This window comes from Plectrocnemia conspersa, unplaced genomic scaffold (assembly GCF_051122295.1).
Source record: "Plectrocnemia conspersa isolate PC_06_02 unplaced genomic scaffold, ASM5112229v1 ptg000013l, whole genome shotgun sequence".
Classification (NCBI taxonomy): domain Eukaryota; kingdom Metazoa; phylum Arthropoda; class Insecta; order Trichoptera; family Polycentropodidae; genus Plectrocnemia; species Plectrocnemia conspersa.
The window spans coordinates 17136977-17161798 of NW_028277177.1; the positions used below are offsets into that span (position 1 = coordinate 17136977).

At 29.9% G+C, this 24822-nt stretch overlaps 1 protein-coding gene across 4 annotated transcripts in view; it reads left to right on the forward strand.

The window, feature by feature from the left end:
- The window catches only part of LOC148227434 (tyrosine-protein phosphatase non-receptor type 13-like), a 236800-nt gene that overhangs the window by 186504 nt on the left and 25474 nt on the right, over positions 1–24822 (forward strand). The window lies entirely within an intron of this gene.

The following is a 24822-nucleotide window of genomic DNA, read 5'->3' on the forward strand; positions in this document are numbered from 1 at the left end:
AATTTCGTCTCTCTGTACACATGTACAATAGCAAGAAAGCGCAAGCAAACACATAAAAAGGAATATTTAATCTGGGTCCTCAGCCCTCGCTGCCTTTAGGGATTGAAATCCGATGCATTGTCGTGGCTCACTCGGATCAAAATGAAAATTGGAATTTGCAGCAGGTGGGTTTTACAAGGATAACGTGTAAGGATGCTACTACTCTGCCTTTTTTTGGCTGAGATTCACCCTAACAGAATCCGCCAATAGATATACGTTTTATTTATGATTTGCTTCGGTTCGTACTGAGTTATTCATTTTGGACCAGATTGATTTATGTGGGTATGTTTCACACAAATCTGACGTTATGGACGCCTGCAGTAAAGTCGGAGAGAATGATTGACGTTTTTAAATAGCTCAATAAATTTTTGACTAATTTAGAGCTATTTTTTGTAATATATGAGTTGAATTATTATTTTTCAAGTCCACTACAATAACATATTAAAAGCGTAAAGTTTAAATTAGCTAAATTTACTTTCAGATGAAAATTATTTAATTATTTCTTTTGCTCCCATTATTTTGCTATGAAAACATATTTTAAAATATTTTGGAGATGTTCATAGAAATTTAACATACACTGCACTAGATTATGTTTTTTTTTAATTCCTATCGTGTCTAAAATATTTGAAAATGATAATTAAATGAGTATTATTCCGATTGACCATCATAGATTAAGAGTTCCTAGATTTTCTTAATCTCACGGCAAAATATCAGTAGACTAAATAAAATAAAATAAAATAAATCTCGTATCACACTACTGTATTAGTAGTTATTGATTGAGTATACTCCGTTATAACGCATTGGGCTAGCGTATGTCATGTTGTACCGCAAGATTTCAAATACAATAAATATGTAAAATTACATTTTTAAACTTTTTCGCGAATTGTAAGTGAAATATACGTTAACGAAGTGAAAAATATGCTTGTTTAAAAAAATAAGAGACTAAAAATAACCAAATATATATTAAGAAAATCCTAGCATTATTTAAAATAATTATTTAAATGAAGTCTTATAGGTTTTTATCCTCCCTCTAAAGTTACCAATTATATAAACCATATTATACTTAAGGTTATCAATGTAAAATATTTATATTTTATTTACACACTCTTAAGTTTTTTAAACATAAAAACCTTAATTTTAATTTAACAATATTTTTATACGAAATATTTTTTTTGTTATATTTTATATAATAAAAAATAATCAAAGAAAAAATATGAAAACGCACGTATTCGGAAACAGTTGTTTTTAACAAAAATATAATTTTAAATCCACCGTAATTTATTATTTTATTAAAGTTTTGTTAATATTTTCTTTATACTACCGACCATATAACCTGTTTTTAACAATATTGTTTTAAAGTACACAATAAAAAACTTTACACTGGGTGTAATTATTCCATATTTACATTTATGTAATACGAATTATATTTATGATATTTTAACGAAAATAACTGTTTTAAAATTTAAATACAAACGTTGATGGTACTACAGCTTATTAACATTTAAAGGGTAAAAATAACTAAGCTAATTAGTTATATTACTAATAATTTATTATTTATCAGTAATTTATAATTAATTAAATAGCTGTTAAAACGCTTAATAATATCATAATAACTATATTTATTTCTTTGTTTAATTCATCTACCGGAAATATTTGGAAAGTAATAGTAAAATAAAGTCTCTTTTATTGCGTATTTTTTCTTATGCGGTTTATATTTAATGCAAATTCTCAACATAAAATTATTTACATTTTTATTTGATTCTCTTTTTAACATCGTAAGATAAACATGTTTATATTAAAGTTTAATTTTTAATTAGTTGTCTTTTTACTATCGTAACTGGTTACTGCTGCTCTATTTACTGCATGGTTCACGAATTGTCTTTTACAGCGGAAAGATCTATAAAGCAGAATGCTCTTGATTTTTAATTTTCATTGATTGTCGATAGTACACCATGACATCTGCACCTAGAACATCCAAATATGCGGATAGTGTTTCTTCCACATAAAGAAGCATTATTCAAATTGGATCAAGGCATAATGGCTTATATAAAAAAAATAACATTAAGATCACCTATCAATGTGTTGTGAATAAACTAAAAAATGAAGCACACTATCTGACCTTTGGAAAACATTTTATATTTTGGACTGCTTAAATTATATTTTATCTGCTATCGCTCAACACAAAAGAATTAAAACACAAATCATAAATTCTTGCTGAAACACAATTTGGTCTGGATGTGTTAGTCAGTAAAACCAATAAAACATCAAAAATATCAGCAAAAATCATTACTTTGGTGAATGAAATAGGTGGAGAATGTTTTGATAACCTTAACCTAAATTATATCGACGAATGCATTTTATTAAATAACAAAGATGTACATAATATAACTTTAGATAAAGCGATTATGAAGCGGAAGAAAATACAGTCTTCAACTTTCTAGTCAATTGGAAAATGATGTTCTTCTTATTGACACGAATTATAAACAAGCATTCAAATTCTAACGCGAGCTTAAAAATAGTATGCCTAGATTTAAGGAACTGCATAAAAAATTAATCATCGAATCAAGAAAATCATCACAAAGTTGTATTACTAATTACCTTGTTAAAAGGAAAAATAAACTCTAAACGAAAATACTAATTATTAAAAAAACAGATTAAGTATAAGTAACCATTATCTTTAATATGTACATTGTATATAATGTGCATATTATATATACATATTAAAGGATTACGAAGGATTGTTAAAAAGGATTATGAATTAAATCTCAAATCGTGCCGACCAATGTTATACAGCGAAGATAATTCTAATAATGATATATAATAGAAAATGTTACTTTTAACTAAAATTAAATGAATAAAAAATCTTAAAGAAATTATTTTTCTATTAATATTATAAATATAGAACGCATCCCTAATTTTTCAACGTAAGCCGTTTTTTATGGTGTATCCTGTGAAATGCTTCTACCCCATAAAAAGAAACCTTAGTATATATACTCTACATAATTTATATTTATTCATTAAAATTTAATTAAGATCATTGACAGATTACTTTAATGCACCACAAATGTAGATCTTAGTCGCATCAACGTCTGGTTTGCAATTGCTTGCTTTAAATAAAGCGCAATATATTTCAATGACTCGTAGAAATTGTTTCTGAAAGTCTTCGCAAATTTATTTCTCTCTATGTCAATGACATAATGAAGAAGTAAAATGGTCATTAATTAAAAGCCGGAAGAAGTGACAATTGTGATAAGTAAATGATTAAAACCATCTGTTGTCAATGATGAACTTACTCAAGAAACTATGAAATATAATTATACTTTATGTCAATTAATGTCGAAAACTGTTTTCTAATATTTTTTTAAGCTCACTGAATACATTATTTCGCATAATAAACTAAAAAGTTAAATAACAATAAGATGCTATAGAAATATTTTCTGAAATTTGTACTTAACTTTCCGAATATCTCCCGTATTATTATGCATAGAATATTATCTTAATTTTTAATTATACTCGTTATAAATTTATAATCATAACACGAAGATTCTTATTTTAAGCTAGTCGTTCATGGATTTCGTCAAATTATGGTTAAAATTTGAGGGCTATTAAAAGAAGATTTTAAAATAACAGCAAAAGTAATAACACAGTTATATAAAACTAAATCTGAATATATAGATTACTATAATATATTAAATATATTAATTACACTATTTTTCCAATTTACAAAAAAAAATCTGACTCATGATATTTGAGTCATTTAATATAAAAATAGAGTAAAAATTTAAGAAAGTAGAACAGTTTTCGAAAGATTTCCGTATTGTTCATTCTGAAAAACAGTGTTTTTGCTTAATTGCAAAAATCTAAAGTTCTAGTTTTTCGGTTGCAAAGTATTTTATATCAAATTAAAGTTGATAAAACTAGGACTAAAATTTTTTTTTGTTAAATTCACAGTTAATTTTTTTTTTTAATTTTGTAAAAATGATGTAAAATTGTCGTTAAATTCATAAATAATGCCTAAACCAATAATTTGATTGGAAAGTGTATCGAGAGTTGATAGAAAATACAATTACATTTAATTTGATATAAAACACTCTGCAATCAGCTAACTAGAATCGGATGTATTTGCCATTAAGTAAAAAACTTAACAATCACCTCAAACTGTTAAAATTACTTAATTTTTGACTTCCGTTTCGGATTAAAAAAAACTGTTAAATGTCATAGATCAGAATAGCTGTAAATTAGTGTTATTTTTTTATATTGTATTATTTACTTATGAATTATCGATGACGGTTATTGTAGTTAGACTATATTTTAATACTATAATCATAACGTAAATATGTATTCTGCTATTTTTACAAGCAAGATCATCGACATACTTTTTTATTATTACGTCCATGAAATTAATGTTGTAATGTTATTTTCAGTGTTATATTCTTTTAAGTTTTTATATGATTTTATAATTACTTGCTATTATATAGATGTAAAAATCTATAGCCTTTTCCCCAGACCATTGGTAGAAAAGTGCTATTATTATAGTCATGTTTATCTAAGAATAAAGTAAATAAATTTACATTGAATATAATTTGTATAATTATGTATTGTGTTTGTACACATATGTATGTAATATAACAAAAATACATGTTTTGTAAAACCGTATTTTATATATGCATAACCACCGGTTAAAATGCTTGAAATGTTGGAAAACTCGGTCGTTAGCGATATGATGAATTCTGGACCGAACACCCTACAGACAAGACAAGAATTTTCCCATTAATTCATTTCAAAAACAATAAGGTCCTGGAACGCTTAGTTGGAATGTGTTTGTGATGTTCGTTCAAATGATTTCTGACTGTCTCGTTTTCATCCACATAAAAGAAGGAGTAATTTGCGTATTGTTTCTGATATTTTCAGTCGAATGTTTACTCTATTAAATATAATACAAATTTAGCGTTATGGTATAGGGTTTTCGAATAAGTGCGTTGTTGTTCTAAGAATGGATTTATGATTTTGGCACCCCCGGGCACTTAACGCTGGTGTTGTAAATAAAAGAAAGGAGTGTGCTTTGTGAATGGATATATTTATAAACCTGTGAGCTTTGTTCAAATTTATTTTCGTCCTATTTCGAGTAGCATTTGAAGCATGGTAACTAGGGAATTATTTATGATAGAAATATTATTCTTTATAAATAAGGCGAGCTCGACGACCGCTACTCGAAAAAGATGAAAATCGTTAGTGATAGCTTATTATTTATTTTGAACAGCGTTGAGTTATCCGCCTTAGTATCAAATTATCATAGCTGTCTTAGATTAAATTTTATCCTATAATAAATTCAGTCATAACAAGTAACATAAACAGAGTATTCGTCTTATAATATTGTTTTTTTTCTTCACGTTTTGTATGTACGTTTCGGGTTCATTTGTCATATGGTAATGCGGTAATGGCCTTTTTGTCGTTTTAGATTTTCGCATATTTTTCAGAAGCACTTTTTCTCGGCGTGTAACTGAGAGTGTCTTCGTTATTGGATAACATATTAGTTGATAAATTGCATCTTGGCAATATTCCACTGGGACTAGATGTAATAAATTGTGGCTCGTTTTTCGAAATGATTAGCAAACGATGTTGAAGAAAGCAATACAATTTTGAATATGGGCAAAATGGTATTTTTTTACAATTTACAAAAGATTATGTAGCATTGTAATTATAATACTTGCAATAGTAAATAAATAAGATTCTCACAAATTACAACACATTACTATTTATAAGTCTTCAAGATAAACATAAATATTGATTAAAAGTAGAAAAATGCACACTTAGGCACTGTGTTTTAAATTTGTAATTAGTGCGGTTTAAGATGCGCTTTCTATTGTAATACAACCATTAATAACCTAAATATATATAACATTTTTATAACATTGTGTGAAAGACTAAGACTAAGCTTTTATCGGACCGCAAGAATAAAAACTTATCACATAAAACGTTTTAAACAAAATTTTATCGATCCAGTTAAAACCTCCTAAGCATAAGTTTACGTCTCAAATAACTACCGTAAAATTAGATTTACATAAACACCATGTTCAAACTTTTTATAGAAATCAATCTAAAACACAACTTTGCATTCAAACATTTGCCATTTTATAGAAATTGAAAATTTTATAGATCCTATTAAAACCTTCTAAGCAAAAGTTATTGTCTAGAGCTACACTGACTTTATAAATTACTGCATTATCAATGTATACGTTTCATTTTAATATCACATTAATAATAATTATTATTTCTTTAATAAATAGGTATAATAATTTTCGTTACAAATAAATTTATTGGATCAGAATATAAGTATAAGCTATATTGCATATATATGGTAATGCCAAATGTCATATAAGCCTAATGACAATTTTTACATTTGTACAGTATTTATGGTTACATATTACAAACAAGTCAGTGGGCGTAAACCCCTAGGCGTAAGAATTTCAGACAACAAGACAATTGCGCGTGGAAAATATGTAAAATACGTAAATATAAAAATATGTTTTTTAGAGAGAAAAATAATGTTTTCTCTTTTTAAGGTAACGCCAATTGGCCTTGGAAAACAGACATATGGATATGTTTATAATTTTAATAAAAGAACCAAGATTTTAACTTTAAAATGCACTGACATTCGATATAAAATAATGACTTAAAGCTATTCGTTATAGCATAATCCACAAGGTACATGCTTCACAACATGCGAGATATCATAAGATAAAGATAATAATAAAGATATTGATCCGATTAATCTACTAATAAAATCATTATTTTTCTCTAGATAATATACTCACCATTAGTGATATATGAGTAAAACTACTTTAATGAATGTATTATGTAATCCTGAAATGAACGTCGTTATTAATAAATAAAAAATCACCTTTAAATGTTTATTTTAATTTTAATGATTTAAAATATAATATACTTTTAACGATTTAATCTTCTCCTACATCTCAGTTCTTTTTTTAATTTCATTAGTCTATAATGTTGATATTTTTTCCGTCTAGGACGTATTGCAAGTTGAGCAAGGTAAGGTCTCGAGATTAAGGTGGATGATATAAATTTTCCAGTCAATTTCCTTGTTTTTAAGATTTAATTTCCCCACATGGGGACGCGCATTGTCGTGTTGTAGAACTATTCCACTTCTGTTGGCAAGTACAGGTCTATTGCTTCTTCGTGCAAACGATCTAGCTGCTTATAATATAAGCTTTTTTATTGTTGGGCCAGGTTTAAGAGTTTTGTGATGCTAAATTATTATGTAAATCCCACCATGCATATAATTGTATTTTACAGTAAGCCTTGAGGTAGGTTTTGTTACTTGACCTATAGATAACCACTGTCTACGACGATTGTTCCATAAAACATCTATTTGTCATCTTCGGTTATGATATAATAAAGAAAAAGTAGGATTTGAGGAAACGCGCCGACTTGTTTTATTCGCCCAATTCGTGTGGAACCCATACACATTGTTTCCAAGCCTTCCTAATGTGTCTATACACTGTTGAATGGCTTAGTTTCTCGGCTAGCTAATGAATGGTTTGAGTAGAATGTGTTTACATTTCTGGCTTCTTTGCCTTACACGTCAAAAATGTTATTATTTGCCATACTTTACGAAATTCATAAAGTATTCAATGGCGTAAATGTCTGCATCGGGAGACATTAAAAAATATAAGAGAAAGTATGATTTTGGAAAGGAAAAAATTATATTTGCGTCATAAAAAAATCATTAAATTTATGAATAAGCCAAGCCTTCTTGCCATTATTTTTTTTAATACATATAAAATATTCTCTATGAGCTGAAGTAACTCATTATTAGAGAATATTCGATACCTAAAATGTAGGAAAAAACTTGATTTTAAATAATTATCACGAAATTCACCCGTGAGATTAGGTAAATCTAAGTAAACATATTCTGTGATGATCAATCGGAATTATAATTATATAATGCTTACTAATTTCGATCTCTCAGACACAATAAAAATTGAAAAACATTAACATCCATATGGGATTCGAACCCAGGACTTTCAGGTCAATAGTCAGCGTCTATCGTGCTGGTTAAAAAATACCGTAATTTAACAAATACTGGTAATAAAACTAATAAAGAGCAATTTCTGTGACTTAAAATATATAGTCATGAGTTTTCAACAGTAAGTTTTCATTCATTCAACCATTTCCTCATCGACGCTAGCCTGTTTCGTTGTCATAAGCCAAATTTTCAATTAGCTACGTAGTGCTAAAATAGGTATAAAAAATAAATTGAAGAATGACCGAGTCCACCCCCATGTATGTGTGGCCAACTTCCAAATATTTATGTTCTATGATGACTACGCTTTATGCTGCGATCCAAAATGTATAAGTCTGGAATTTCTATTTTGATAGCCACATCCGTCTCTCCATAAAATATTTTTTTTTGATACTGTCTGAGCAATTTCTTTTGAGATAAAAGTGGTAGCAATCCCAGCGAAAACATCGCTTATTCCTCCAGATGTCTCATGCTATACATAACACGAGACATATTTACTGATAATATTAAAATAAACCTTCAACTTTGTTTTGTAATAGTTTACAGAAAAGGAACGGCAATAGTGGGATTTAACTATAGCCAAGAGTTCAGCTAGCTCTCCAAGTCCTTCGTAATGGGCGGTTGTTCGACGATATCTCTCCTGGGTCGAAGAGAGGAAGTAGTGGCTTCTGGAGCCATCTCTTCCTTGTCTAGAGTCCAAGTTCGCAATAGCTTTTCTCCTTTTTTGAGGGTACGCAGAAACATTTATTTGTAAACTTGGCCCTGTCAATAATTTTTGCTTTATCCATCGTTAAATAAAAGCGGAAGCTTACATTTTTTCTCGAGTCATTTTGATACTTAGGTTCGCTGTCGCTTAACCTAGGTTAATCGATTTTGTGTGTTATTTATAACTTTTAAGAAAAAAAAAATATTCTTCATTTAATTTATAAATTATCAGAGTCAAAAACGCAAATTTTAGTTGTTTTAAATGACCGAAAAACCGGTTAATCGATTCGATTTTAACCAGTTTGAAAGCCCTTATTCCATTTTACTCCATATATGGGGTATTTAACATTTCACTTGCTATGTGGCAGTCAATTTACATTAAGAACATATTTTTCTATTATACAATAATAATAATTATAAAACCGTATTACTACCTAGACCTGCACAAAAATATGTGTTTAACTTAGCTCTCCTTGGCAAGCACAAAGTTTCCACCGTCGACCTAGTGCCGCGTATTCATATTTAATTAATTGTGGGAATGTTTACACGCCACGTGTACATACGACGGCGTGTCGCGTATAAGAGTGTTTAAACATGGCGTGGACACGTTCAAACGCTGTCAAATTACATGCACAATTAAACAACTTAATTGGAAAGTTATACAGGGTGTTTTGTTTGTGTTGTATGAGGAGCTGAGAGTGGCCAGCCGAATACACACCTATAGCCGGTCGGACACGCTCCATCAATCAACGTCCGACGCCTGGACCGATAGCGAAAGAGGATAGATGCTCCAAAGATATTGTGCCACGTACCGGCCAGTAATTAATGGCTTATATTATTAAAAAAAAACAATGAAAATTGCGACCCTGCACGCGCTGAACGTGCCGGCGCGGCGTGTAGGTCGAACGTATTTGACCGGCGATTTTATTTTCGGCGTAAAAAACTTCGTGAGTGAAAAATTGACGCGGGGGATCGGTTCTTGTTTGGGGGGGGGTTTTCGTGGAGGTTCGGGGGGTTGTTTTAAAATGTGATTACGGTTTAAAAATAGGCTGAAACGGATATTGCGCTGATTGAAATAAGTTTGTGCTAGTATATAAACGATTAATAGGTATAATATATATACATTTTTTTTTATCATTATTGTAATAATGGTAATTATATAATGTACTACAAAATCTAAAGTGTTCGATAATTAAAAAAATAAGGTTCTATTATAGTCTTAGAAAACAATTATTTACAAGATTTTTGAACTACCTCAAGATTGCCGGATATTCATAAGGACACTACATTTAAAAAACATTCTACTAAGAGGATCACACTATCGGTGTGGATTACGAGCATATCCACAAAATGAGACAAACACTGGAAAAAGCCTACGAATATGGTATAACATTGTACCACCTATTCATGGACTTTAAGAAAACTTTCGATAGCCTTCCTACAAAAAACAATGTAGTATGTTTTGGAAATACTAGGAATCTCAGATAAATTAGTCAGATTGGTTAAAACAACACTAAACAGCTCAAAAGCGAGAGTTAAAAATACAATCGGGTGTAAAGCAAGTGGATGCATTATTCACACTCACCTTCAACCTGGTGATGGAAGTCATAATTAGAAATCTAAATATAAATGGATATAGGTATAGATTATAATTCATCCCAAGTGTTTACAAACGCTGATGATGTGCTAATAACAAGTACATATAAGTAAACAGAGAAATTCATGATCAGTCTACGAGAGACCCAGCCAATAGACAGAATCCAAGTGGGATAACACGTATATGAGGGCGCGAATTGCTTCACCTATTCATGATATTTACTTAATGCTCTAAGTATACTGAACGAAGAAAACGTATTCTACTCGTAAACAAATATGCATGCTCGAAGGTCCTCCGTACACGAACAGTAAGAAGAAAAACAAAACTCACCATATATAAAACGATTATCCGCCCCATCATTACACATAACAGTTACACGTTGACAACCACACAGAGAAAAAAGAGCCAGCTTGGAGTCTTTGAAAAAAAAGTGAGAACAATAATTGGTCCAACAAATGAAGCAAATGGTACGTACAAACAAAAATGAACCACGAGCTAGAAGCCCTCGCAGAGCAAGAAACCATCATACGTTTCTGCAAATCTCAAAGACTGTGATGAACTGGACACCTGATGAGAATACCAACTAGCAAAGCACCAAGAAAAATGTCTATGTGGAAATCCTAGAAAAAGGGTCCAAAGGGCGAACCAAGTTGGAAAAGTGAGGCAACGGATCGGACAGGGTCGAGAATTTTAATGGACAGGGCCAAAATCGAGCAATTTTACGCTTCATGTTTTATAATAACTCGTGCACAGAAATACGTATAGTACGTATATACAAATATACAAATATGCCATTGTGGCGACCACACAGATAGGTCCACATTTGAAATGGCCATTGTCACATTGTTAATGACTGTGACCAAAAACGATCATTCATTAACAATGAGACAAATATTATGGCACAAATAGGATTTATTTTGACCACACAATACGAGTCGTTAAGAAAGTACCTTTGTGACAAAACGGATGCCATAAATCAACACATCGAAAATGTGTTTCCGAATAATGCGGAAGACCGTGGTTGAGCAAAAAAGTCGCTTTCGAAAAAGGCATACCCGATTTCATCAGTTCTACGAAGCGACTGCAGTGATTGGCTAGAATATCGATGCACATACGTAATTGGCCAGCAAGTGTGTAACCCCTAGAGATTATAAACCCGGACTCCGATGAGGAGAGTGCAGATGGCCCATTGCAGATGGTCTGAGACAGCAGAGGCAGACGGTCGGGGACAGCAGAGAGAGACGATCCACCAGCAGCCATCCGGTGGGACCAGCTACGCGCCCTCACCGACAGACCTGAAGATCACTCCTGGAACTCCCGAACCACCAACCACACGAAGAATCACACCTGACACTCGCCGCACGCAGCCACAAGAGCCCGGAGGATCATCTACGGGCATCTCCACCTGCGCCACCTCCACCGCAGTTTGAAGAAACGTCACGCCGCTAATCGTTCATTGCCGCGTGTAAATATAACTAATAAAAGGTTTAAAATTATTTTCAACAGATAACACAAATATTATATTTATTTAACTTGTTTAATTTATTCAACGGATATGATATTAGAACCTAAACTCCTTGATCCCTTAATACATATTTACGTCCGTAATATATGTACATACGTATATGAAAAACTTCACCTTTAACGGCGAGTTTGAAATTCATGGGCATACGTAATGGTTATTATGGTACACTCAATTTTTATTAACTGTGTCCGACAAAATGACGAAGGATATAAAATAATTTCATAAAGTGACATTACAAACGTGTCACGTCATCTTTCTGGTGAAATTTCTGTTTGAAATTTGACATTTATTTCCATTTTGCTGATCTGCGAAAATAATGACTGGCGTCGCTCTAATTGTAATTATTTTATATATTGGATATTTATTATTATATGAGAAATATTTTCTGGTTTAATAAGAGTATTTTTATCTACGCCTAAATTAATTATACCGAGAAATATGTTCTGATTCAATAAGAGTATACAATCTACGCTTAATTTAATTTGTAAGGACGACTTAGTGCCATAAAATTTAATAATATCAGTAGTACATATATTTTTAATACCAATGTTTAGTATTATATGATATTATATTATATTAAACAGAGCCTTCAATAACGAGAAGTCAAACATATGTTATTTCTGATGTTATTATATGGACTTGTTGACTAAATTCAAATAAACGACAATAACATAGCCACATAGCCAATAGTATATTATTTTTATTGTTGATGTAATATACGTATATTAAAGGAGCAGGGTAGGAGTAAACTATTGTTTTTGCAAGTATTTGATATCAAATTAATTAAATAATATATAATTATATTAAAATAAAAATACTATATACAGAAAGTGATTATATATTTTTAAATATTTAAAACCTGTTTATTAGTGATGTTTGAGTGACACAAATTTGTGGGTATGGAAAAATAAATATTTTTATATGTCGCGGTCGATATATCTGGTATATTCGACAAAAAATACGAATCTTTCTTTCGGAGAAATTTAGTAATGTCTTAGGTTGGTAATTATTTTTTCTATATATAAAACTGTCCATCCTTTGAGACAATTTATCAAGTTGAGGTATGCTTTTAATTGTTTAATTTCTGTAATTTGAGTCTCTAACTGAAGAGAAATATCTATTATTTTTATCTTCACCGCTGCTTAGAATTTATTCCTAATTTTTAATCCTATATGGGGCGCGTCTGGAATAGTAAAGACGAATTCTTGTAAAATTAACTTGTATTACTATTTATTAAACCTTGATCAGTAGCAACATATATACACGTTGATTCCACAACATATTTCTAATTCAAACATAAGAATTTATCTTCCAACGCATACAGAAAATGGACCAGAAATTGAACTCCAACCAACCAATATCCCGACCTTGATAAGTTTAGGTTGAACCTATGAATTTGATTAGCTTTTAACATTTTTAAACAACACGTAATTATATTAATAGTCGATTATCGCAATACATGCGTTTGTTGAGTAAACCCTTAATATTCTTAACGCCTAACATGCTTTATTTAATTAAACGTTTATACTGACTTTATGACTCGATGTTGTTGTTAAAAATGAGTTAAGAAAGTAAAAATTGATGCATATGCAATCGATAATTTAGCATTGTCTTCTTATTCTGGTAACTCTGACGCAGAATGGTAAAGGAAATAAATTTATAAAGTTTACCTCTGTGATATTTTAATTTATGCAGGTGGTTAATTGCGCCGTTCTCTTTGACTCGAGATGCTATATAGTACTCTTTCTACTCCAGTGGTGGCGAATCGTTGGATCTGTCACGAAATGTGATATTGCAATTAAATATTTTGATATAACTAAGCACATATGTCATTAACTAATAATATTAATAATAAAAGACCTGCGCTCAAATCCTGTGTGAACCCTAGCGTTTTACGATTTCTATCGTGTCTGGGAGATGATAATTAGTGTTCATTATATAATTATGATTTTGCCCGATCATCACAGATATGGTTTTTCAAGATTTTCCTAATCTCACAGATGAATATTATGATAAATGATTTAGTAAGGCTTACCATGATTTAAAAACTTAAAAAAACTTTTGTAGTGTTACGATTTACTTACCGTCTAATTTTAGTAATTAGTAAACTAAAATATGTATTTATTTATTGAAAACCATCCGTAGTAACAAAACATGTGCTGCAAAAAAGTAAACACAATTAACACCTACAAGTAAGTAGTTAACAACAGACTAAAATTATCTATTTAACAATTTAGAAACTATTTATTACAGCTTTTAATAAATATATGTCACTATGAACGACCTAGCTTGATTTTATTTTTATTATTTATCACCATAGACATCCGTGAGATTAAAAAATCTTGAAAAACCAAATCTTTCTGTTAGATTGGAAATATAATTTAATTATAATCACTACTTGTCATCTCCCAGACACAATGAAAAATTAAAAACAATACAATTCATATGGGATTCAAACATAGGTCGTTCAGGTATAAGACACCGACTATATCACTGCTCTATCATTTTTTTCATTTGATAAGGCCGAAGACCGCTTCAATTCTTAATAAATTCGAGGGACATGAACCTTTTATGTTTGTGACCATTTTAACAGGTCTTGCATAACTAATTTCTACGCGGCGATTACGAGTGGTCCTGGCATATTTTCCAACAAACGATGAAATAATGGAAATTAAGTTTTAATTAAATATCATACCATTTCAAGATAAGCAAAGTTCTTTTATTGGAAGATTTGATAATTAAATAAATTAAATTAGCATTATATTTTGATTGTTCCCGTATTAAAATTGAGCGTAATAATTAAGTCAAATTATAGATGTAAAATTGACAACATTGCGCAACCAATTGAATCTTTCTATAAAAAAATGTCTTTTTTTATTAAAAATTGTCTCCTGCAACATATTACGGAAAAAAACATTTTCTCATTAAGAAAAATAACAGTTTTTTAGTTAATTATTCTATTATTCATTCAATTATGTATAATATGTAAGCAATGATTCTTAAAACCAAGTTTTATAAATATTTTTTTAGATATTTCTAAAGTTGCATAAGTTATTTTTCATTATTATTTTAATGATTAAATTGTAAAAATGATTATTCACACAAATAATTTTTTTTCTGATAATAGGAAAGAACTAATATTTTTATAAAAAAATAATTTCAACCTGCTTGAAACTGAAATTCATGTAAAATTAAAAAATACAATAAGCAATGTTGTGAAATAGCAATAGATTAAAAAAAATATTAATTCTTCTCAAAATAAAAATAATAATACAACAAAATGTTGTCAGTTTAGCACTAGTAGTTTACTTCCACCCCTTGTTCGTTTCTACTTACGCTGCTCTACTTTATTGTATTCATTTTACATGAAAAGCACCTGCTTTTTAACAATGTGCTTACATTTTATTTTTTGCGATACTGTAGAATCATATGCAAATTCTCGTTTGAAGGGATTTTCGCTGTTATAGCATTTCCGGTAAAGTGTTGCACTAACTGAACAGCTCTCTCATATTATCGAACCTGAAACCACCCTGGCCTTTTCCTCGTAAATCACATACAGCTGGATTCTCGTACGCTAATACCGTAGGCTTTTCAGCCATACTTGGAATATTCTCTCTGTGGCTGAAATATTTTTCGCAACCGACACTAATGTATTCCTCGACCTAGAAACAGCTACTCTTTTCCGGTTATTCCTTTATTTTTAATTTCGAAACATTCTATAAACCTTTTTTTAATAAACTGCCATTGTATAAACTTTCGTACATTTAAAAAAAAGCAATTTTTAAATTAAACTAAACTGAATTACATATTATATGTTACGTTTGAAGAAAAATTGAAGGCTTTCCAGTTTTCATTACCTCGCTTTGTTATAATAGATATAGCTATATTTGAATATGCACAAAAGAATTCTCAAAAGGATTATGCTATGCTTAAATTAGTATGTAAATAACTATTATATAAAATAAATCTCTTCCCTTATAAAATATTTATGAGTATAAGAAATACTTAACAATAAAAAAGACGATTTGCATTTCATTATATCAAGTATTCACATATATTGTTGTATATTTTTTCATATGCTAAACTTAAAAAACATATTTTTATTATAGAAGCCTTTTTTCCTCTATCTAAGATGTGTTACATGTAAACAATCATAGGCATCACACATGTCGTCTACTTTTGAATATTCAACGAACCAATGCGCCTTTCCTTTTTCCACAAACATACATTTGCACTCGCAAGTGGAAAAAGATCCCTTTTGTTGGCGACGTGCGGATTTCTTTGAAGGAATATCTTCGTAGTCTCTTGGAAACTTTCTGATGCTGCTACGTAAATATATATCCATATATTTATGTACATATGTGTATGTAGCAAGGATTAATCACGAGTACTTTTCCCGTCCTACTCAAGATACATATGTACATTAGTTTCAAACGAACGCCAGAATCAACGAGAAAAAATGATAATCAGGCACATTTTAGCTGATTAAAGATTATATACATACATACGTATGTACTATATATTTAGAAGATATTTTCGGGAAAAATATATGTAGATCCATATGTATATAAAATTATATAACTAAAATATTTTACATTTATATCTGTATTGTAGATTTACTGTAAATAGTAAATAGTAATATAACAGCACAGTACATACATATTAGTATTACTAGAACCAAATAAATTTAATATTTGTTGAAAAAATCTATTTTGCACTGAATTTACACAAAAATACTTTAAATCTGGATTCATACATGAACGTATCTATTGCTGGAAACTCTCAAAATTTGTCAAAGTAAAAGTCTTGATTCTCGGAACTCCAAAAAGTTCAGAGAGTCAGAAATACTTTATTACCATAATAAGTTTTATTAAAGGTGAATCAAGTTTTAGAAACATTAATGTTATGCTTTTGGCGGTTTTCATAATACTCAATGTGATGAATTATGTTTCAAGCCGTTTAATGTCGTGCGCACACTGTTTCAGTCCCCATTTCCTATTATACGGGTGTTTGGCGCTGGATCCTCCCTTAATACTCTTCTTTCCACACTGTCTTCCATTTACGTTGTCGAAGTCCCGAGGAAATGAATGCTTTCTCCTTTTACTGCATTACCTTGGATGTAAGCACATATTTTACTTTGTCAACGTTCGCCTTAGTATCGGTATTCGCACCTTCGAACACATTATTCTGACGTTTTCGACATGTGTCAGCTTTCCAGTACTTAGAACTTGATTGGGGATTTTAATCACTTTACTAGTTAATGCATAAAACTTGTCACTATAGATAATGTATCTATACCTATGTATATAATATAAAATTCTATCTGCCGATCCCTTATTTCAAAAGTCCAGATCGATTGAAAAGGTTTTGTTACGAATCTTAATACATTGTATTAAATATTTTTTAAATATTATTTATTATAATAAAAAATAAGTATTACAAATGAAATGTAGTTATATAATCAAGCTAAAAAGATTTATTTTATATGTATGTGTTGAGCTTACGAATAGAAATTCGCGGCAAACATTTTACAAAAAAGTTCTGCTGCGAATTTCTATGTCAATATAAATTATGTAAATAGGTACATTTAAAATTATTTCATTCAGTAACTTTTCAATCACAATTTTTATTATTTGATGTAATGCTATTTAAATCCTTAAGACTAGAACATGTCTACAGACATATAGTATATGTTTAAAAAAGTGTTTTATGGTTGTAAGTAATGATAGTAAAAATACTAAATACACTATAGTAAAAATATTCATATAAATAAATATATATTGATGCTTGCCAATAAAACTGCAGCTTATTCTAAACCTTAGTTAAATCTGTAATAGCTTATGAACAATAGTAAAGGTATTAGTACAATTTTAGTCTGAAAATATTTACTATAAGACTATATTTTTATAAAAGATATTCCTAACATAACATTTAAAATTTAAATCGTATTTTTTCGTTAAAATAAAATTGAGTGTAAAAAAAGCCTTAGCACACTTTTTACAAATCCATAACACAGAACATTTTTTTCCTTCTGAAGTTATTTTCAATGGGGAAGAATACAATTGCGCTAATTAAATAATAGGATTTGGTAAAAGAACAGTAACACGACTTAAAATGTCGCTAATCGAGTATAATTTTTATTTATATTTATTTATATTTAAAACACATTTTTTGGTCTAGATTATTTAAAATTATATATATAAATTGCTTAAAAAAGTCACTACGAAATTGTTTTAATGAGTAGAGCTTAGATTATTATTTCACAATACAAATCGATTCAGATTAAGAAGCGAATTCAAAATGAGAGAACATATGCTGTATATGCGTTTATATAGGCTTGCTCAGACTTGTTTTGAGGTTTCTTATTCACCCGCTTTCGCCGTGACAACAAGCTACGAAGATTTGTAGTTGTTATTAATACTATTCACGTTGCATGAAAGATAAACAAATATAGTAAAATATTTGGCAACCTTGCACTTATCATTTCGCATTCAATCTGTTTTTGTAAAATGTAATATTTTTTGTTTATTTGTGTAAAGGCACCAAAAATCTGTAAAAGGTATAGCTAATCCCTTAAAATATATTATTATCACATACTGTATACACTTGTAGGTATAACAAAGACACTTAACGGGTCTTTAAGACTAGCTGCATTTTGTTCATTGTACTTTTAACGCGTAACAGTTTTTTTTCTCGTGGTGATAATACACGTAACGGTTTTATTTCAAGAATCCCATTGATTTATAGCTTGTTGCCTTTTCGCTTTTTCTTAATTAAATATGACAATAAATAATTTGCAAACACTGCTATTTACTAAAAAGTAAATAACTAATAGTGATCAATTTTATGTATATAATTTTACCGAAAACGGTGTACAGTTATTGTTTATGGATTATTTCAATTTAATTTTTTTAAACATTATTTTTGCCATTTTTAATTATACTGCTGCGGTGCTTTAGAAATCGAGCCCGACAGCTAGTATAGATTAAAATTTGGTACCTACACTTTGTAACGATTTTTTTTTCATTTCCGAGATTATTTCGTGAATTTTCAAGACTCTCATTTTTTTGTGTATTGTGTCAATATTTGATCTTATCTCATCTGTTTTTGGCGAAGAAAGAGGGCATTCGAAAGAAGTGGTGCTCTTGGGATTTTCGTAAATTTTTACGATGACATTGATTCTCATTTGACGTCACGTTTCGATTTACGCATGTACATATGTTGGCATATATGTACATTATGTAGATTATATTAGAGACCTATTTTATTAATATTATGTATAATAACATCCTTTGAGCAATAACATTAAAATTACATTTTGATCCCTTGAATTAGCATGGGATTCAAAGTAGCACATATTTGTGTTTTATTTTAAATATTTTAATTTGAAATAAATAAATATATAAATATTTAAATATGTATATACTATCTATTTACACTATAGTTGCAATTCTGATTGATGTAATTATACTTATAAATAGACTTAATAGTAGTAATTTTAAAATTATTGTATGTGTATGGATATACATGTTTAATGTTATTATACATTTATGAGAGCTACATTTGAGAGATGGATTTATACCCGTAACCGGTACGTATTGTTCATCTCGGCGTAATCCGAGGCATTCATATGCGGGGATTTGGAGGCTTTGCGAACACTCCAAGATTCGGTGTGACATCTTCGGTGGTGAAAATAGATAATAATATGGTGTTAGCCACATATCTGACCTCGGCTCCGGGATAAATTGGCGCCCGAATATTACACGGGAAAGGTCGGGCAATTTTTCAAAGCTGCGTCACAGAGTTATACGTGTAATTCTTCATCGAAAGCCGCTCGTTTCATCGAGCAGAAGGAGATATTTTTTTATGTATTTATTTTATTTTACAAGGCGAATTTTCTCCCTTTGCGTTTCTTTTACGTTCAATGCCCGCGAGAGAATATAACCGAATTGTGGCGACAAGCTATTTAAAGATGAGAAATGAAAAATTCACGTGGAACGAATTTCCGACTAACCTCAATATACTTTAACCAATATAGTCCATTCTATGTAAAAGTTTTCAAATCTCTCTTTAAAAAGTTAAAAGTATTTTATATTATGGTTATGCTGCATCGTTTGCATTATTTCGCGCTCGAATCGCCAAATTGACTGGTAGACCTAATGACGCGAGTTAATTAAATTGTAGTGATACGATCACCATATATTATTATCACTCGACATGAGTGAAACGCACCTAGCCCATTCACTAGATAATTAACCGACTATAGTCAGTTCCAGGCACAAAGCGAGTCATCTGCCCTTTGATTAACTACCTGAGAACTTCGTTCGCCGTTAATTAATTGTGCTTTGTTATGAATGTCGGAATTGGAATACAAATTTTATTCTTGTGAGATAAAATTGCGAGCTTCGTCTGATTTTGTGAACAAACAAAATAAAATAAAATCTTAGAAAGAAAAGAAACATCAACCGCAGACTGACTTTAATTGACTTGTTAGCTACTAAATACTTATTTAAGTCAATGTATATCTTTATTAACCATTGCCTTAATTTAATTAGTAGTTTATAGGTCACTATTGTACATTTTAAGAGCTTAAATCAATTACTTGTTTTGCGAAACGCACAACCAGTGTTTTACGATATTTTCTTAACTAATAATGCATTTTATCTTGCACATTCCTAAAATGATATTTTTGATTCTGCACATGCATCATCACTTATTATGTTTATAAATAAGAATTAAAAATTAAGTGAACATTCTAAAAAAAATACTAGTTCAAACCATCCCAATTAACAAGAAAAATACTAACTTCGGGATTTGTGGTGTGTACCTTTTCACCCAGTTAAGGAAAGAAAAAAACAGTTTATTTTAGAAACATATATTATACATTATTACATATATAGATGAATGTAAATGTTGGTATTAAGTCTTCTCTGGTTTGTCAAGTGGTAATCGTTCGTCCAGAGGTAGAAAGTCTACCGTATTTCGCGAGCTTGTGTCGGTCGTAGAACTGAGTGAGTAAGTCGTTGTTGTGATTTCGTGTTGATTTTCTGATGTGTTAAACCTTTTATATTGATCGTCTAAAGAAGATGTGATGAATCGCAGACGTGGATAATCAAGAACCAATCTTTAAAAAAATATATATATATACAATGATTGACGCTCAACAAAAGTAAAACGAGCTCCAGGTGGTCTATTATAGGGATCATTAATTAAGAGGATTGAACGACAAAACATTCGATGCGAGTTCAAAAGTATTATATCTAACGTGTGTCTGTTTACAAGGGCTGTGATTATGATTGCTTAATAATGGATTTTGAAATTTGTGGTTATTGTGTAATACCGAGTGTTAAAAAGTGTTCAAAAAGTCCGACAAGATTTGTATATTTATTGTTGCTATGTTGATGAATATTGATGAAAAACTTTTTGTCGCATCTCTTAATTTATTAATAATGACAAACATATTATCGTTTTAATGCTCTTTCTTCCATTGTTGAAAACGACCATTGTCGTTACGGTGACTCGATCACTTTTCTTTATTATATTGCAAAATACTTCAAATAATAGACTTACATTATAAATTATTATCATTGGAAGATGAACTGATTCTACATCTTTTCTTATTTATTCAAAAAGTGACTCATTCTGATGAAAATATTAATGAGAAACGATTTCAAAGGAGTTTATCGAATTAAGAAAAAATCACAATATGTCGTAAACGCAAAAAATCACAATATATCATAAAATATGTCGTATAAATCTTTTACTTACGGTATCATTTTGACTAACGAGCACAATTCGGAAAATTATAAAAATAGATGTAACCTCTTATTTAAACTTTCCAATTTTTAGTTAGCATTTCTAACCTAAAAATACATTAAAAATAAACATTTAAGTTAAATAACCATAATATTATGATTATTTAACTTGAATGCTATTTAACCATAATATAATTCATATTATTTGTTAGAAATAAAATAAATAAACTGCATTTATTTATTTTATTAAATATTTATTTTCTTATTAAAATCCTAAAAAATCGAGATTCATCAAATTGGGAGTTTCTTTACGCGGGATTTCAAAAAGACCGAGAATCAAAATCCATATTGGTAAAAATGTTTAAAATATATAAGTCAATGGCAAAATAAAAGTTTAAGAAATATTTTCTGACTTTGTATATTTATCTCATGTTTCATTTTAACATAATACCAAGGTGTTTTAGAAACAGCCTATATATTAAAACATACTTTACTTGTAAATTTTATTGTCTGCTTATCTCGACTGTACAACAAATCGTTAACTCGATCCCCTTCAAAATTCCGAGTTTCGCAGTCCCTGTTGGGATCGCACAGTTAAAGGACTTTTCGCATGTACTGTAAGTAGGTTGTAATTTAATAATGCACAGCTTTGCGAGTTGCTAATCACGACCCCCTAATTTGATTTAATTTTACTAACGCGACTCATTAACCGTGTACCACCTATACTGAAGCCCTTGGTGACCGACCGGTATATATCATCATAATGAAGGTGTGAACACACGTGTCTTATTAAACGTATGAGGTATTTTCAGAAATTATCAGCCGAAGGTGTCAGTTACGCTCTACGTCATATATCAATTTACATATTCATAATTGCAGACGGCACGTGCCTGGACACTCCATGCTAACATTAGGCACCCGCTACACAATGACACCAAACCGATGAAGGGTCACGGCGACGAGTTGCCAAAGAGTAATTAGTCTGGAAGGAAATTTACACTTTGACCCTGCCGGAGCCAGGCCCATAGTTGAATGAATAATTTAATAATTCGTGACAGGCGCACTGAGGGTTCCGGTACGAAATTTCGGATTTCAACTAATAATGGGATTAATGAGGGGGCGACGACTAATGTGCATTATTCATCAAAAACGTGTTTAAAAGGGTAGCATTTTAAATTTGCCGATCGTAAATTATTCAAGGAATAATGCGTGAAACGTTTGCGATACATGTACGTATATCTACTGTGAAAAATATAAATTTTTGACCCAACTTTATAATATTTTTTGCATTATTGCATTATTTTATGTTTTCTTTACAGTGTGGCAGCAAAGTAATTTATTTTCTTTTAGTTTATTAAAAATTTTTTTTTTTTAAGAAACTACTTTTTCCTTAATTGCACTGTGTGTAAAATTGGGATTTATATATTGTTAATAATTCATTGCATCATGATGCGATTCAAAGGGTTAAACACAGTCAACAACTAAGTCGTGAGACACTAGACTGAAATCAAAGCCTGTAAATTAGTTATAACTATTTTATTAATTATAAAAATAATATTACAGCTCTTAACCAATATAGGTAATGTGGAAAGAGATGATATTTTTTACGTAAAATAATAATATAAAAAACTATACTATTTGATTTCATAAAATAATTTCCATTATCATCTATAACATTTAACCACAGATTAGGCAATTTTTCAATACTTCTTCAATAACACTCTGATGATTATATTAATCATCTTTAAAAGAAGCAAAACAATATTGCAAAGTAAATGTTTTAAAGATTTAAAAATCTAATAATCAGGTATAATATTAGATCAATACGACGGATGCTGTAAAATTTTGAAATTAAGCTCCCTGATTTTTCCTGGGTGATTTTTGCCGCGTATGGTCTTGCGTTGCCATGACGTAAAAGTCGTCTTTTCTTAATCCTCAAAACTGACCGTTTCATAAGCAACTCGGCTTTTTTCTGGCTAATTAAGCTCAATACGCTTTTGCTGTAATATTCTGCATAGGTTTTAGTAACTCATAATAAATCACTCCCACCAAACACAAATGAGAACGGTTTTTAGGTTAATCAAGTTCAAAGAGTAAAAACACGTATCTAGTTTTTTTCGGATTGTTGTATATGACTCATTTCTTATCACCAGCTACTATCCTTCTCAGTAATAATTTAGTTTCATGCCTGTACAATAGAGAAAAGAAAATGGATATTTGCTGCTCGAAAGCTGTCAGGGAAAGTTTGTGCGGAACCCTAATTAGTTTTAGATTTTTAAGATGATCTTTTACAATTGCCCAGGGAAAGCCAAGTTCTACCAATATATTTTTTAAACCACATATGTTATTTTTGAAGCTTTAATACGTCTTTATAAATTTCGAAAATATATTGTGTAACAACATGAAATAACACAAATGCGTCGCTTCAATTTTTGGCTTTGACACTTTTACTAGGCAAAAAAATTATATCTTAGAACAGTGCTTAGACAAAATGGTTTCAAAGGATCTCATTAAAAAAATTATAATTTATTTTTGCTTTACATTTTATATTCATAACCTAGCTAGATTTTATTTTAATTATTTATACTTTAGATTAAAAAATTGTTAAATAACCTAATCTGAGATAATCGATTGAAAATATAATTGTATTAAAATTCCATACGGGATTCGAACCGAGATCATTTTTAGTAAAATATATAAAAAGAAACACAAATCAGAAATCGACCCAACTTTTTATTTCGCACGAATGAAACACCTACCCTTTTTAATATATAATAAAAAAAAATACTATTGTAAATGATGAGGGACTGTAAAATTGTGAATACATAAAATAAAGCGACGGTCACGTCTGACAAAGAAAAATGGAGACAGATCGTCACTTCAAGAAAAACTAAGGACCTCCCACTTCAACCTTGGACAGTTAAATGAATTTTTGAAAATAAAGAATTTATTCTTAATTTAATTTACTTAATATAATGAAAGTTTCAGTAAAATGTTTGTTACATAAATATATAACTGAATGAAATATACACGATGTATCTATTTTAACTATATAGCTGAAACTTATTAATTCAATTTGGTTATGTGTACACATAATTCTAATATTATCATTCAATCAGAATTAATTAAATATTTATCGGTAATATATTTACAAAGG